The 16,761-nt window shown below is 34.7% G+C and overlaps 1 pseudogene; it reads left to right on the top strand.

Annotated features, from left to right (window-relative positions):
• The first annotated feature begins 578 nt into the window (after positions 1-578).
• Positions 579-9,876, top strand: LOC133314135 (putative pentatricopeptide repeat-containing protein At5g59900; annotated as a pseudogene).
• The last annotated feature ends 6,885 nt before the right edge of the window (positions 9,877-16,761 follow it).

The following is a 16,761-nucleotide window of genomic DNA, read 5'->3' on the forward strand; positions in this document are numbered from 1 at the left end:
ATTCAAACTATATTCATGAGAGACGAAATTTCAACTTAAATAACATCATATACAATCACAGATAAAAAATATATCAAATGCGTTTATTTCGAAAAGTTATGCGAAATTAAAAAAAAAAAACTCATTTGGGCGTACCAAAGTTATAGCCTTCCGAAATTTTATGATAAAATATCTCAAATTTTAGAAAATTTCACAAAATTCCCTTCAATGAAATGTTATTGCGTTGATTTCGAAAAATTACATGAAATAAATTTTTTTTATCTAATTTAAATAATAAAAAATTATGCTCTTCCAAAATTTTAGGTTAATTTAAAACTATAAGTTAAACTAATCTCATGTTACATGAGAGAGTATGTCCCATGTTGTGAGATAAATTTAATGTAGATCCCACTGAAAAAGAAAAAAAGAAAAAATAATAATATGGGATCCATTCTAATTTTGTCACTCACTAAGATAAATTATCTCCTTCAACAAGATTAGTTTAGCCCTAAAACTATTGAATTTTTCTATCACCGGAATTTTGCGATCTCAGCATAGTGGGTCTTCACTCTTCAGCCATTAGTATGTTTTTTTTTTTTTTTTTTGGTAGGTGCCCTACACATGCTGATAAACGAAACCCTAACACACACAATTGGTAGGTGCCAACACATGTTGAATGCAACAACAATGTCAATGTCGGTGTTAAGGTTATGGTTAAGAAAGCACTGTACTCATTCTCGGTCTCGGTGTCAGTCTCAGCAACCATTAATTGACAAAGCTGATGATGATGTTGCCTCACTCAATCGCATGCTCCTTATGCGTCCTACCCCACCCATCATCGAATTTGGCAAGATTTTAGGATCCCTTGTGAAGATGAAGCATTACAACACTGTTCTTTCCCTTTTGAAACAGATGGAGTTCAGAGGAATTACTCCAAACATTGTTACTTTCAACATGCTGATCAATTGTTTCTGCCACATGGGTCAATTGACTTTTGCTTTTTCTGTATTAGCTAACATTCTCAAAAGGGGTTATCATCCAGATACAATAACCTTGACAACACTTTTGAAAGGTTTCTGTCTCAATGGTCAGGTTCAGAAAGCACTGTACTTTCATGACAACCTGGTAGCACGAGGATTTCAGTTGAACCAAGTTAGTTACGGGACTTTGATCAATGGGTTATGTAAAATTGGTGAAACAAGAGCAGCCATGCAGTTGTTGAGAAAGATTGAAGGGAAATTGGTTAAGCCTAATGTGGTAATGTATAGCACAATCATTGACAGCTTATGCAAAGATAAACTTGTAGCTGATGCATGTGAATTATTTTCTGAAATGGTTGTCAAGGGAATTCATCCTAATGTTGTCACTTTCAATTCTCTAATCTATGGGTTTTGCATTCTGGGTCAATTCAAAGAAGCAATTGGCTTGTTAAATGAAATGCCATTGAAAAACATCTATGCTGATGTTTATACCTTTAATATGTTGGTTGATGCATTATGTAAGGAAGGAAAGGTTAAAGAAGCTAAAAATATGTTAGCTGTAATGATAAAAGAAGGTATAGAACCTAATGTTGTCACTTATAGTTCATTAATGGATGGATATTGCTTAGTTAATGAAGTGAACAATGTAAGATATGTATTCAACACTATGGCCCAAAGGGGAATGACTCCTGATGTTTGGAGCTATAGTATCATGATTAATGGGTTATGTAAGAATAAAATGGTGGATGAAGCCATGAATCTTTTTAGAGAAATGAAATGCAAAAATATGACTCCTGATTAGGTTACCTACAACTCTCTTATTGATGGTTTGTGCAAATCAGGGAGGATCTCTTATGTTTGGGGTCTTATTGATGAGATGCATGATAAAGGTCAAACAGTTAATGTAATCACTTACAATTCCTTATTAGACGCTTTATGCAAAAGCCATCATCTGGACAAGGCAATTGCATTATTCAAGAAAATTAAAGATGAGGGAATTCTGCCAGATATATGCACATACAATACACTTATTGATGGACTATGCAAATGTGGAAGACTTAAGATTGCACAGGAGGTTTTTCAGGATCTTTTGATCAAAGGCCATCATATAAATGCCCGGACGTATAATATTATGATCAATGGGCTGTGTAAAGAGGGCTTGTTTGATGAAGCATTGGCCTTGCTGTCAAAAATGGAAGACAATGATTGCATCCCTGATGCTATAACTTTTGAAGTAATTATCCTTGCTCTCTTTGAAAAAGATGAGAATGATAAGGCAGAGAAACTTCTCCGGGAAATGATTGCCAGAGGTCTCTTGTAAGAGTAAGACTAGGTGAGATGATTTCTAGTCACACATTATTTTATTTTCAGTTTTGGCGACAGCCAGCCAATCTTTATTTGCTTTGATAGTTACACATCAAAAAGAAGATGAACTATGCAATGGGCTCACTATTACTTTAATTTTGATTAAAAACATATATTGTTAGGTTCATCTTGATATTGTAATGATACAGAAGGTCGAATTTTTTGGTACTTGACGTGGCTTTCCTCTTTCCTCCCAATGTACTTTACAGGGAAACTTTAAAATGATTTATTTTCAAAAGAGAGAAATGGTTATCATTTGAACCTTCTATGGAAAATGAAATTATTATTTAAATCGTCGTCACTTTTCTGAACGTGTCCGCATCAGCTTGTCTATGTACTATGTTCTTGCCCTTTGTTTTTTTTTTAAGTTGTTTCTTTAATCTGCCTGCCTGACTTGAAATATTGCTTCATTCCCCTGCAAAATTCTGAGTGGTGAGATTGACTTTGGAATTTTTTCTTCTATAAACTTAAACTGGCCTCTTTGCATCATTGGTTACCATAATGATGGTTGAAACTTATTATAAAGTTCATAGTGCATTCTGAGTATTGTCATGTGGGCAGAAATAAATATTGATTTTTTAATATTTAGATAGTTGACTGATAATATTTTGTAAAACCGTATGCAAAGCCTCTTTTTCATCTTTCCTCCTACCTTTATTTTCTTGAGCTAAGTGCTAGCATTTGTTTTTCTATGCGTATTGTATGTCGTTACTTTTACTGTGTCTCACATCTGACGTGAGTTAGTAGTCGCACCATCAGTGTTAGAAATGATCCTCGTGCCATTTGTTGGTTAAGACTTGTGCTTTATATGTTATACTTGTTTCTCTAACTCTTTCAAGGTGCAATGTATATTAGTTTTTTTTTTCACTATGTATTTGACGTGTTGACCTGGTTATATTGTATAGGCGCATCGGATCAAAACATTTATAGGGAGGAAAGTTCATCTGCACCAGAAGATCCAGAGACTGTCAAGAAACTAGAATTGCTGAATGAAAAGATCTCAAGCAATTGCTCTGCTATGCCAATTGTGTTGGAAAGGATGAAAGACTGCTTTGCGAAAATTGAGAAGTTAGATTCATACAATGCTGCAACCGTAAGTCCAGCCTTTAAAAGGGAGAAGAATGGATAAACCTAATGTATCATACTTCAGTTATTTATCTAAACATCTAAGAAGGAAGGTAATTCAGCTTTGACCATCTTGGATTTGTTGAATGAAGCCACATGTTCGTGTTTTCCTTATTCTGCAAGTACGAAGAAAGCTTCGTTTCAGAAGTATTACATTGTTTGTCCATTTGTGATAATATTTCAAAAAGCATCCCCTGCCTCCAGGACAATGAAGGAGTGAGATGATGAATAGAAATATTGGATGTTGTAAAATCCTTTTCCCGTTCATGTGTTAGCTCTGATCATTAATTGGTGGGGTGGCCCAAAAATTGAGAATTTCATTTGAGTTTTCGATTGTAAGAAGAAAAAGCAAAGATTGTTTGGAATTTAATCTTGTGCTTGTGTTTGATCACCTGTTATTACTTTTTGGTTTGAACAAAATTTGTGTGTTCTGTTTGAATTTGTTTATGCAACTTAATGTGGGTATTGTTGTTCTATGATTATGGTGTGGTTCTTGGCTCTATGGTAGTTTCTTCAATTTAAAGTGTTTTGGGGGATATGGGTTTTATGTAAATTCGTCCCTTTTGTTTGGGTATATGAATTTTGAGTATTTGAAATGGGTGCTGTTTGTTTGAGATTGTTCAAATCTGGTTGTTGGTGTTGTTGCAATTGCACCAACTGTTAATTTCTCGGTTGATTGAGATGTCCAATTAGTTATGGCTTTAGAGCTGAATCTCATTGGTCTCACATCACATGTCTTTTTTTTTCTAATTGGTCAGATGAGTTTTGGATCTTTAAAACCCAATGTTGCTGGCTTGCTGCTGGAAGTTATCATTTTACTTATCATGCTCAGATTAGTGAAATCTGAATTAGTGTCTGTAGTTTCTTGAGTAGGGTAATGCTTGCTGGGTTAGTAGCATGAAAAGTGTGGCACATTTAGTTACATTAATTTCAACTATCAGAAGATTGCTAAATAAAAATAGCAGGTTTGATTTTATAGGAAAGAAAACCTAAATTATTTGCGGGTTCTGGTGAATTGCATGTGGTAAAGCAAGTTTTTTTTTTTTTTTTTTTTTTTTGACACGAGAATATCAGTGCATGTGGAATGGACTTAGCTGTTTATTTACTGGGGATGTTATAAATTGCTTAGAACTGAACAGGAAATCTTTAAGATAACGACTTAGCAATTATTACTTGAATGATCTATTACCAAAAAAGAGAAATGGTTATCGTTTGAATCTTCTATAGAAATGGTTACCAAAAAAGATCTCAAGCAATTGCTCTGCTATGCCAATTGTTTTGAAAAGGATGGAAGTGTGCATTACGAAAATTGAGAAGTTTGATTCATACAATGCTGCAATCATACATCCAGCCTTCAAAAGGAAGAAGACTGGATAAGCATAATGTATCATACTTTACTGAAACCAAAAATGTATTAAACTTCTAATTTAATGAACCTACCGGTTTATATTATTGTCAAAGGATAGAGAAGGAGATCAAAACTAGTCCCAGAGATGGTTACCTTTTCCCAATTTTTAACCATGGAACTATTTTCTATTTTTTTTTCCTGAGATAGGGGTAAATAGAACCCAATTGATTTTTTATTTTTTTATTTTTAAGAATTGACTTTATTTTTAATTCATTTTCTTTGTCCATCTATTGATTAGATTATCAAAATGCATCGCCAACCATAGTATCAATGAAATATTTTGTGAATATAAATTCTTCTTGCGTACTGTGGTGGTTTTGTCCAGTAAAGAGTTGCAAATATAGGATGCATTTTTTATTGTCCTCCATTTTGGGTTGAACTTTTGACAATGAAGAAAGAGTTTGTTAGCACTCAAATAGGAATGGAAACAAAGTCTCACCTCTCTCTCATAGATAGATTTGTTGCTAGAGTTCATCCTTTTAATGATACAATTATTTGATCTCATGGCTGCATCTATTTTAAATCCATCAATGGTAGAAAGTGGAATAAATAAATGTTGGGATAAATAAGAGTTATGTTGTAGAAAATATAATTTGGTCATGCTAAGATATGACCAAACAAAATTATTGAACAAAGTGTCTCATTTCATTTATTATTATTATTATTATTATTTTTTGTCCTTTACTGTTTGCATAATAAGAATTTTCTTCATGTAGCATATGACAAAATAAAGACCCATAAATGTTACCTTAATCTTAATAAATAATAAAATTTGATTTTACAATTCTTAAATTGTACTCCTCTATTTTTACTAACATACTAAACATCAAAATTATCATTCAATTTATAGTTTTGAAATTTTCACAACTTATCAATTTTTGTGTCAATCAAATACATCCTATTATTATTATATAGAATTAAGGGAAATCATTTTTTTCGTGTTATCAGAGATTGCTTTTTTCATGTTGTAAAGTATCGAAATTCGTATTATCTTCTTTTTATTTTTTTAACAATTGGTAGGATCTATTATTTGTTATATCTATCATATGAAAAAGGGATAGGATCAACTTACACCGGTGCAAGAATAATAAATCTTACACCAAATCTTAATCGTTGATTTCCGTGCATCTAACGGTTGATATTTATTGGGAATTAAAAATCAATTAATGAGTGAGACTTAATAAATTTAAACCGTTAGATGCAAAAAATCAATGGTTAAGATTTGGTGTAAGACTTATTAGTCTTACACCGGTGTAAGATGAACCTGCCCCTGTGAAAAATGTTATCTCATATAAGATAAGAAAAGAGAAACCCTAGAATTAAAAACAATTAAAATGTTTCAAAGTTTCATTCCATTATGTATCATCATGACACACTTTATATTATTGCAATTCACTCTAAACTCGACAATCTCTTAACCCTAACACAATCGGAAGCTGCCAACACAAGTTGAACGCAACAACGATGTCAATGTCAAGAAGGTTAAGGTTTCTTTCAAGCCCCAATTTCATTATTTGCTTCTCTTCGACTTCAAGGTTAGACTCTCGTTCTCACTCTCCATTCATTGACGAAGCTGTTGATGCTGTAGCCTTATTCCATCGCATGCTCCGTATGCGTCCTACCCCGCCCCTCATCGAATTTAGCAAGATTTTAGGATCCCTTGTGAAGATGAAGCATTACAACACTGCTATTTCCCTTTCTAAACAGATTGAGTTCAGTGGAATTGCTCCAGACATTGTTAGTTTGAGCATGTTGATAAATTGTTTCTGCCACATTGGTCAATTGAATTTTGCTTTTTCTGTATTAGCTAACATTCTCAAGAGGGGTTATCATCCAGATGTCATAACCTTGACAACACTTCTGAAGGGTCTTTGTCTTAATAGTCAGGTTAAGAAAGCACTTCACTTTCATGACAATCTTGTAGCACGAGGATTTCAGTTGGATGAAGTTAGTTATGGGACCTTGATCAATGGGTTATGTAAAATTGGAGAAACAAGAGCTGCCATGCAGTTGCTTAGAAAGATTGATGGGAAATCCGTTAAGCCTACTGTGGTAATGTATAGCACAATCATTGATAGCCTATGCAAAGATAAACTTGTAGCTGATGCATGTGATTTATATTCTGAAATGCTTGTCAAGGGAATTCATCCTAATGTTGTCACTTTCAGTTCTCTGATCTATGGCTTTTGCATTCTGGGTCAATTGAAAGATGCAATTGGTTTGTTAAATGAAATGCCATTGAAAAACATCTCCCCTGATAATTATACCTTTAATATGTTGGTTGATGCATTATGTAAGGAAGGAAAGGTTAAAGAAGCAAAAACTATGTTAGCTCTGATGATAAAAGAAGGTATAGAACCTGATATTGTCACTTATAATTCATTAATGGATGGGTATTGCTTAGTTAATGAAGTGAACAATGCGAAATATGTATTTATCACTATGGCCCAAAGAGGAATAACTCCTAATGTTTGGAGCTATAGTATCATGATTAATGGGTTATGCAAGAATAAAATGGTGGATGAAGCCATGAATCTTTTTAGAGAAATGCAATGCAAAAATATGACTCCTAATATGGTTACCTACAACTCTCTTATTGATGGTTTGTGCAAATCAGGCAGAATCTCTTATGTTTGGGGTCTTATTGATGAGATGCACGATAAAGGTCAACCAGCTAATGTAATCACTTACAATTCCTTATTAGACTCTTTATGCAAAAGCCATCATCTGGACAAGGCAATTGCATTATTCAAGAAAATTAAAGACGAGGGAATTCTGCCAGATATATGCACATACAATACACTTATTGATGGACTATGCAAAGGTGGAAGACTTAAGAATGCACGAGAGGTTTTTCAGGATCTTTTGATCAAAGGCTATCATATAAATGTCTGGACGTATAATATTATGATCAATGGGCTGTGTAAAGAGGGCTTGTTTGATGAAGCCTTGGCTTTGATGTCAAAAATGAAAGACAATGATTGCATCCCTGATGCTATAACTTTTGAAGTAATAATTCGTGGTCTCTTTGAAAAAGATGAGAATGATAAGGCAGAGAAACTTCTTCGTGAAATGATTAGAAGAGGTCTGTTGTAAGAGGAAGATTAGGTAAGATGCTTTCTAGTCACACATTAAGTTATTTTCAATTTTGGCGACGACCAGCCAGTCTTTATTTGCTTCGATAGTTACACATCAAAAAGAAGATGAACTATGCAATGGGCTCCCTATCACTTTACTTTTGATTAAAAACATATATTGTTAGGTTCATCTTGATATTGTAATGATACAGATGGTCAACTTTTTTGGTACTTTACTGGAAAACTTTAAAATGATCTATTATCAAAAAAGAGAAATGGTTATCATTTTAATCTTCTTTGAAAAATAAAATTATTATTTGAATCATCTTCACTTTTCTGAAACTAATCATGTATTTGTGTCAGCATCGGCTTGTCTAAGTAGTAAGTACTATGTTCTTTCCCTTTGTTTTTCTCAAGCTATTTCTTTTATCTGCCTGCCCGACTTTAAATATTACTTCATTCCCTTTCCCCTGCAATAGTCTGAGTGATGAGATACACTTTGGAATTTTTTTCTTCTATAAACTAAGACTGGCCTCTTGGGATTATTGGTTACCATAATGATGGCTGAAACTTATTATAAAATTTATAGTGCATTTTGAATATCGCCATGTGGGCAGAAATAAATATTGTTTTTCGAATATTTAGAGAGTTGACTTATGATATTTTGTTAAATTGTGTGTAAAACCTCTTTTGTATTCGCTTGATGGCTGGCTTCTTTTTATCTTTCCTCCTTCCTTTATTTTCTTGAGCTAAGTGCTAGCATTTTTTTTTCTATGCTTATAGTATGTCATTATTGTTACTGTAACTCACAGCTGACATGAGGTAGGAGCAGCACTATGAGTATCAGAAATGATTCTTATGGCATTTGGTGGTTAAGACTTGTTCTGTTCATGTTATACTTGTCTCTTTAAATCTTTCCTGGTGCAATATATTTTAGTTTTTGTTTTCACCTGATATGGCCACTAATCAGGCCACTTCAGCGGGTGGTTTAAGAATCCAACAGAAGCTAAACGTTAATCAAGTTCTGCAATTTAGAAGATAGCATTTTTGTGGACTCAGTTGTGCTTAAAAGAAATTCAGAAGCATAAGTATGGAAGGCCTGTTGAATAATTTAGACTTACTTTTATTTTCTTGAGTTAAGTGCAAGCATTTGTTTTTCTGTGTACAGGATGTCATGACTTTTACTGTGACTCAGCTGTCGTGAGGTATTAGTAGCACTGTCTGTATCTGAAATGATCCTTGTGCCATTTGGTGTTGAGACTTGTTCTGTATATGTTGTTTCTATAACTCTTTCTTGGTGCAATATATTTCAGTTATTTTTTTTTTTTCACTGTGTATTTGACGTGTTGACCTGGTTTATATTGTACAGAAGATCATCTGCACCATAAGATCCAGTGACTGCCTAGAAACTAAAATTGCTGAATGAAAAGATCTCTAGCAATTGCTCTGCTTTGCCAATTGTTTTGAAAAGGATGAAAGATTGCATTGCGAAAATTAAGATGTTAGATTCATACAATGCTGCAATGATACATCCAGCCTTCAAAATTAAGAAGACTGGATAAGCATAATGTATCATAGTTTAGTTTAATTATTTGAACATCTAAGAAGACAGGCAATTCAGCATTGATGACCAACTTGGATTTGTTCAATGAAGCCACGTGTTCACATTTTCCTTATGCTGCAAGTATGAAGAAAGCTTCGTTTCATATGTATTATATTGTTTGGCCATTTGTGATCATATTTCAAAAAGCATCCACTGCCTGCAGGACAAGGAAGGAGTGAGATGGTGAAGAGAAAGATTGGACATTGTATAATCCTTATCCCATTCTTGTGTTAGCTTTATCATTGATTGTATGTCATCTTTTTCATTTGTGTTCGCTTGATCGTTTATTGTATGTAAGCTTTTTTCATTTGTTGAACTTATTCTTTGACCTATTTGTAAGCTTGGTCATTAGGAGATTTAGCCACTCAATTTTACCCACACTTCATTGCTTAATTTGATATAAGATTCTGTTCGGCATTTTGAGTTAATTTCGGCCACACTGAATACTTTTTCTAAATTGACTCAAACACCTTTAAACAGAATGTGTTCTTTGAAATAGGGAGCCCAATAATTATGTAGAGGAAGGTGTGTGACATGTTGCAGAAGTACTTAAAAATTTGGGCAATCACAATACATATGTTTGGTTTTTTTTTTTTTTTTTATCCTCAAGAAAGTGCTTCTCACTTTTTCTAAGTATTTGCAAAAGTAGAAGTTTAGAAAAAAGTCAAAATAATGTTGTTTTTAAAAATGGGTTTATTTTTTCTGCCGTTACTACAGATAAGATATCTGCAGTAAACCCAATACGACTTCGTTTTGGAGCGAAAATCATGGTATTTTTGTAATTTTAATTTATTTCAGGGTTATAATAGTCTTTATATTTATAATTTTTTAAAATTTCAATACCAAAATGACGTCGTTTGGAGAATAAACACAATAAGGTATATGCAGTAACTGCAAAAATATTTTTTCCTTTAAAAATATAAAAGTCTAAAACAAAATATATATTTTTTAAAGTTAAATTTGCCCTAATCCTAATCTCAACTCATCACACACACATCTCGTACATGGAGTTGTCAACCGCAATATTTGTTTGACTTTGTCACTGACTCACTAGAGCATTGCTGCTGATGCTATCCTACGGTCATTAATAGTAGGGAGAGAAATAAATAAATGTTATCAAACACACATATAATATAATATCATAAAGTTCAATATTTTTCTTATGATTTTGTTTTGAATCACTTACCTCTCTCTTTTTTTAATTATTTTCTGACTATGATTTTTTTCATAGTTCGTCCTTAACATCATTAAAAACTTAACTATTCTATTTATTGTACCTTTCTTAGAATAAGAGAATATACTTACATGACCAAAAAATAAAATAAAAAAAGAAATAAAATCAAATATGTTGAAACTTTTAATATATATAGAAAAGACAAAAAATAAAAAAAAGAAGGGGAAAAATTAAATATATCTAAATCAAAGAAAAAAAGATTGAGGATAAAAAAATAAATAAGACCAAATATGTAGGTAACTTATAACCATAGTAGAAAAGACCAAAAGTAAACAATAAAATAAAAATAGTCTAAAAAAATTGAAGACAAAAAGGAAATAGAAGAAAAAATAAAATAAAAAATTTTAATATAAAAAATAAATTAAGAAAAAAGTAATAATACTAAAGATGTTCAAAATTTACAAATTGATTTCTTTTTTATTTTTTCCTCCATTTCTTTTAACAATTATAAAAAAGACTGAAAGTGAAAAAAAAATGTCAGAAAAATATGAAACATATCTAAATTAAAAAGAAGAAAATAGTATGAGGAAAAAGAATAAAAAAAAATCAAATATGTTAAAAACTTATATATTTCTTTTTTTCTATTTCTGTCTTGTTTTATTTTTTTTATTTTCGGTCTATTTTCAGCTTTTTATTTAGACCATTTTCATTTTTTTATATTTATTTATTTTTATTAATGTTGTAAATTTTTAACATGTTTGGTTTTATTTTTTATTTTTTACGCTTTATTTATTTTCTTCTTTATGTTTTAGACATAATTGATTTTTTTCTTCTATAATTTTTTTTCATTTTAATTCCTTTTGTTTTTTGGTAATTGTTGTAAGTTTCCACCGTATTTAATTTTATTCTTTTCTTTTTTTGTTATCGGTGTATTGTTTTATTTTAAGAAAGGTGTAAAACGTAAGTGACAAAAAAAAATTGTAATAGATTTAAAGCGAAATCATATAAATTATTTTTCAACATTTCCCAATATCATATGGGTTTAGTACTTGTTATTATGTTGTAGAAAATAAACTTATCTCTTATATAAGGTCATGTAAAATAAAGGAAGAGAAAACATAAGTCTCGTGCACTTCATATATAATATTCAAAAAAATAAAAAAATATTTTTGACGCCATTAGCGCCAACATTGGCACTAATAGCGCCAATTGTGGTGCCAAAGAAAAAAAGAAAGGGTCTGTCGTTTCTCATGTGACTGCTGATGAGAAAAATTGCAGCAAATTTTTAACACTAGGATACACGTGCGGATTCTATCAAAAAAAAAAAAAAAAACCAGGATTCGGACGCGTATCCTGTGTTGCTGCAAGTTTTCCCTTCTGCAGTCACATAAGAAGTACTTTCCCCAAAAAGAAAAGAAAAGAAAGCGACGCCAATAGCGCTAAAATGGCACCTTTTTCTCTAGCGCCACAATTGGCGCTAATAGCGCCAATTGTGGTGCCAAAGAAAAAAAGAAAGAAAAGAAAGCGACGCCAATAGCGTTAAAATGGCGCCTTTTGCTCCAAAGTGGCACCTAATAGTGGCGTCGTTCGCGTCAATTTTTACGCGAAGCGCATAAACGTAAATATATATATATATATATATGTGTGTGTTTACGTAGATGTATAAAATTAATAATAATAACGATAATAATAATAATAAAAAGAAATAAGTAATTAAATATTAAGATAAATGTATATAATATATTAATAATAAAATAAATAATACTAATAATAATATAATAATTGATAAAAAAGTAAAAATATGTATAAATATATTACAGAAAGAAAATAAAACGTAAACGGTAACGTGGAAGCACCTGAGGACGGTTTACGAGAATCTTTCTAGAAATGTATTACGTGGTTAGTTATTATCTGAATAGTAATGATTACCTAGTTACTAGTTACGTTCGAGTCTAACGAAATGTAACAGTAAGCAAGTTTCTTTATATATATATATATATATATATATATATATATAAACATCGCTGTGAATAAGAAGAAAGAGAGAACAACGAGAAGAAAAGTGTAAGAACCCGTACCGTTAATTAAGGAATTTAATTAATAAATTACGAGAAAATAGGAAATGATTCCATAATTGACCCTAATAATTATTATGAGATTTTAATAATTATAGTAAGTGAGTAATAATGCTGAAAATCGCTTTTCGGAAGAAAAGTGCAGATACCGGTTCTGCTAGTCGGTATAAATGCGTACCGAAAAAGTATCCCGGAAAATTATAATAAGTGTATAAAAATTACTAGAATGATATGTAGAACTTGTAAAACGAATTTCAAGTCCAGATAATGAGAACTGGTGCTGGAAACCGGTACTGGCTTGGAAAAGCGCGTACCGGAAAGGTGCTCAGAAAATTATAAGAAAAATATGATAAATCTTAGAAAATTTTGTAGTTTCATAATCCAAAGTTTGGGATTAAAATGTTAAGCGTAGCAATTAAAGTTAATACTGTGTGTTTAATTGTTAAACCACTATATAAGCCTTAGTGGGCACTAAACCCTAGGCCATATTACATTCTCTACGTGAGTGAGTGAGGGTGGCTGATCAGCTTGGCTGCTCCTTCGGGTTTCTTCTCCATTTTGGGTCCAAGACACTTCCTTTCTCTATTTTCTTCACACTTTCACTTGGGAAACATCTTGAGAGGGTGTGAGGGTGCTGTGCTTGAGGTTTGGCCACTGTTTGTGGGTTGTTTGTGTTCTATGTTGGGGTTTGGGTGGAGTGCTTCCTTGCTCATTGGGTTTTGATGCTTAAAGGAGCTTTCTTGTTGAGTAAGAGGACCACTTTGGTATACCATTTTCGTGTGCAGAGAGAGACAGAACCTTGGAGTGACCTTTTGAGCTCCAAGAGCACCTCTTGTTGGCTGATTGAGTTATGGTAAGCCTTGTCACCTTTGGTCTTGAGTCTTTGAACATAAAAATGAAAGCTTGATGCATGTTACGGCTTAAAGATGATAACTTGTTGTTGAGTAATGTTGAACACACCTAGAAATGCATGTTTAGGTGCTTAAAATCGTTAAAAACCCAACCTTGGGAGGATATCTTCACGAAATGCATTTTCTGCATTCTGTCGTGAAATATTCGGATATGTGCCCGATGAATATCCAGATATGTGATATCCGGATATGGGTTTTGAGTATCCGAATAATAGATATCCAGATATGAGATTCTGGATATCCGGATATTGCATATCCGGATATGTCCAGTGAGATATCCGGATATTGCATATCCGGATATGGTCCCGAGGAATATCCGGATATTCTGGGATTTCGTAGAACAGTAGATGTGCGGTGTGTACAGTAGACTATTGGGGGTTTGTGGACCCTAGATTGCTGAAGTGGAACTTCTGTAATTAATGAACTAAGTCAGAATCAAGTGATTAAGGGCTTATGGCTTGGTGAGAAGCCTTAAGACATAAAGCGTAATGAAAAGGCGTTGTCTTAATATTGTATGCTTGTGGTGCTTGTTGTTGATGTATAGTATTGGTCCATAACATATTGTGAATCTGCTGTGTTCGGACTTTGAGCTGTGGACTCTTGGCTTTGGGAGTTAGCTTGCAAGGTAAGCTTTCGTGTCCTCGGTTTAGCCATGTTGTGGTTCCACCATGTCCCATAGGGGTATGGTTTATGCATGTTGTGTACATGCTTTTGAATATTTGATATGTTGATTGAACTCTACATGAAATGGCTTTTAATATGCATGTGTTGTTTCATCTTGACGGGAAGCCTGAGTATGTAGCGCCATACAAGACGGTGTACCGGGGTGAATGCAAGTAGTACTTGCACGGTGTGTAGGTGATAGACGTATACCTGCACTGTCTCTAGCCAGTAGATTAGTATTGACACACATGGCATGATTATCTGCTGCATTGCACTGTTTTAGAAATGATAAATGATAAATTGCTTTTGAACTTATATTGCACATGTAAGTGAGCTTGGGGTGGAAGATCCTTGAGGACTCACTGACTTACTAAGATTTCTAGATTAGAGATCTTACCCCACGTTTGGGGAATGCTTATTTCAGGATCAGGTAGTATGGGTACTGATGCCTCAGGCGGCAGGAGGCCGGAGCTTAGCTGATTAGGTTTTACTGCTTTATGTTAGCATGACTGGATTTGGGATGCTGTTTATGTTTTCCGCTATTTATGATATGTTGTTGTTGAGACTGATGTTGGGCATGTTGCCTTATTTGAGTGAGCATGGGGATTGTCCATGACACTTGTTGTTAGTACTTTTAGATTGGAGTTGTATAAACTGTTAGATGGTCCGGTCTGCATTGTTGTAGTTCCGTGACTAGAGCCACACTTATATTATCTATGTTATGAGGTATTTCAGTTAGTTGTTTTATTGCAATTACATACATGCGATGTTTTATTAATTGATTATTAAGCAAGTTGGTAATGTTAATGGCATCATAATTGAAAAGAAAAAGTAATTCCGCATTTTAATTAAGCGCAGCTTAATACGATATTATGATAACATTACCGGATATATATACGGGGTGTTACATTTATGGTATCACAGCAATGGTTCGAGGGAAAAGCCTGTATGTATTGCAATAGCTAGGATGTTTTGTTGTGTCTGTCTTGTGTGGTTACTCCGTCGAATTTTATTATGATAATGCATATGTAATCATACTGCGTGGGCCTGATCAACTCATAATTTGTGTAACTTGTGCAGAGTCATGGTAAGGTCCGGGAGAACACGGGAGACTTCTGAGGATCAATCCGATCATATCCTGACTGCATTGGCTGAGATGCAGGCGGCTAGGTTAGCCGATCAGGAGGCCACTAGATTGGCCAACGCGGCGATGATGGAAGCTGTTCGCGAGGCGAACCAGATAGCCGCAGTTGAGGTTCGTGAAGTGAACCGTGGACCACTGAGGAAGTCCTCGAGGCGAACAGGATGGCGAACATGACGATGATGAGAGTCATGTTGGAGGAGATGAGAGCTGGTCCTGCTATTGGCCAGGCTCCTCCACCACCGCCTCCACCTAGTGTTCAGGAGGACAGTCATAGTCACATCGGCAGTGCTACTCATGCCGCTGAGACGGGGGAGCCCCTTGTGGGGATTGCTGAGGATCGTGATGTGATCGATCGCCGGTTGAATGCTTTCAGGAAGCATAAGCCACCTGTATTTGAGGGGTCTTTGGATCCTATTGCTGCTGCGAGATGGCTAGAGTCGCTGGACAAGATCTTTCGGGTTATGCAGTGTACAGACCCACAGAAGCTGATGTTCTCGACCTACATGCTGGAGGGCGATGCCCATGAGTGGTGGACGCACACCTCTCGTGCTTTTGAGAGGCAGGGTCGTGTCATGACGTGGCCATTCTTTGAGAAGTGCTTTTTGGGCCGATACTTTCCCTATGATGCGCAGGAGAGAAAGCAGGGAGAGTTTGATCATTTGGTACAGGGCTCGATGTCTGTTGATGAGTATCTGGCTAAGTTTAATGAGCTAGTGAAGTTTGCACACTTCCGGATGGTTCCTTCTACTCCGTTGTTTCTGGCAGCTAAGTTCCGCAGAGGACTTAGTGAGGTGATTGCTGAGCATCTGGCTGGTGCTGCTTCGAGGGACTTTGGTACACTGGTACAACAGTGTAAGGACATCGAGGATGTTTGTGTGGCAAGCAAGGCCAAGAGGGCCAAGGTTGAGGAAACCAAGGGAACAGGTGGTTCCACTCCTGCTCCTACTCCTTGGAAGGACAGGAGGTTTGCTGATAAGAGCAAGGGAAAGCAGTTAGCGACTGGGCAGGCGCCTGGTCAGGTCAAGAGAGTTGTTTCACACCAGGGGAGTTCTGCTAGGCCTCCTACCACTCCGAGATGTTCGGGATGTGGGAAGGAGCATGTGGGACGCTGTGCTACGGGGCAGTTGTTGTGCTTCAAGTGTGGCAAGGAGGGCCACTTCTCTAGAGATTGTCCGTCGTCGACGGCGAGAGCTGCAGCTGTTCAGGCAGTTCCTTTGCAGATGGTTCCGATGGCATCTTCTTCGGCACCTGCAGTGC

Source organism: Gastrolobium bilobum, unplaced genomic scaffold, assembly GCF_033153095.1.
Source record: "Gastrolobium bilobum isolate Gb01-03AN ecotype WA unplaced genomic scaffold, APGP_CSIRO_Gbil_v1 utg3818, whole genome shotgun sequence".
NCBI lineage: Eukaryota > Viridiplantae > Streptophyta > Magnoliopsida > Fabales > Fabaceae > Gastrolobium > Gastrolobium bilobum.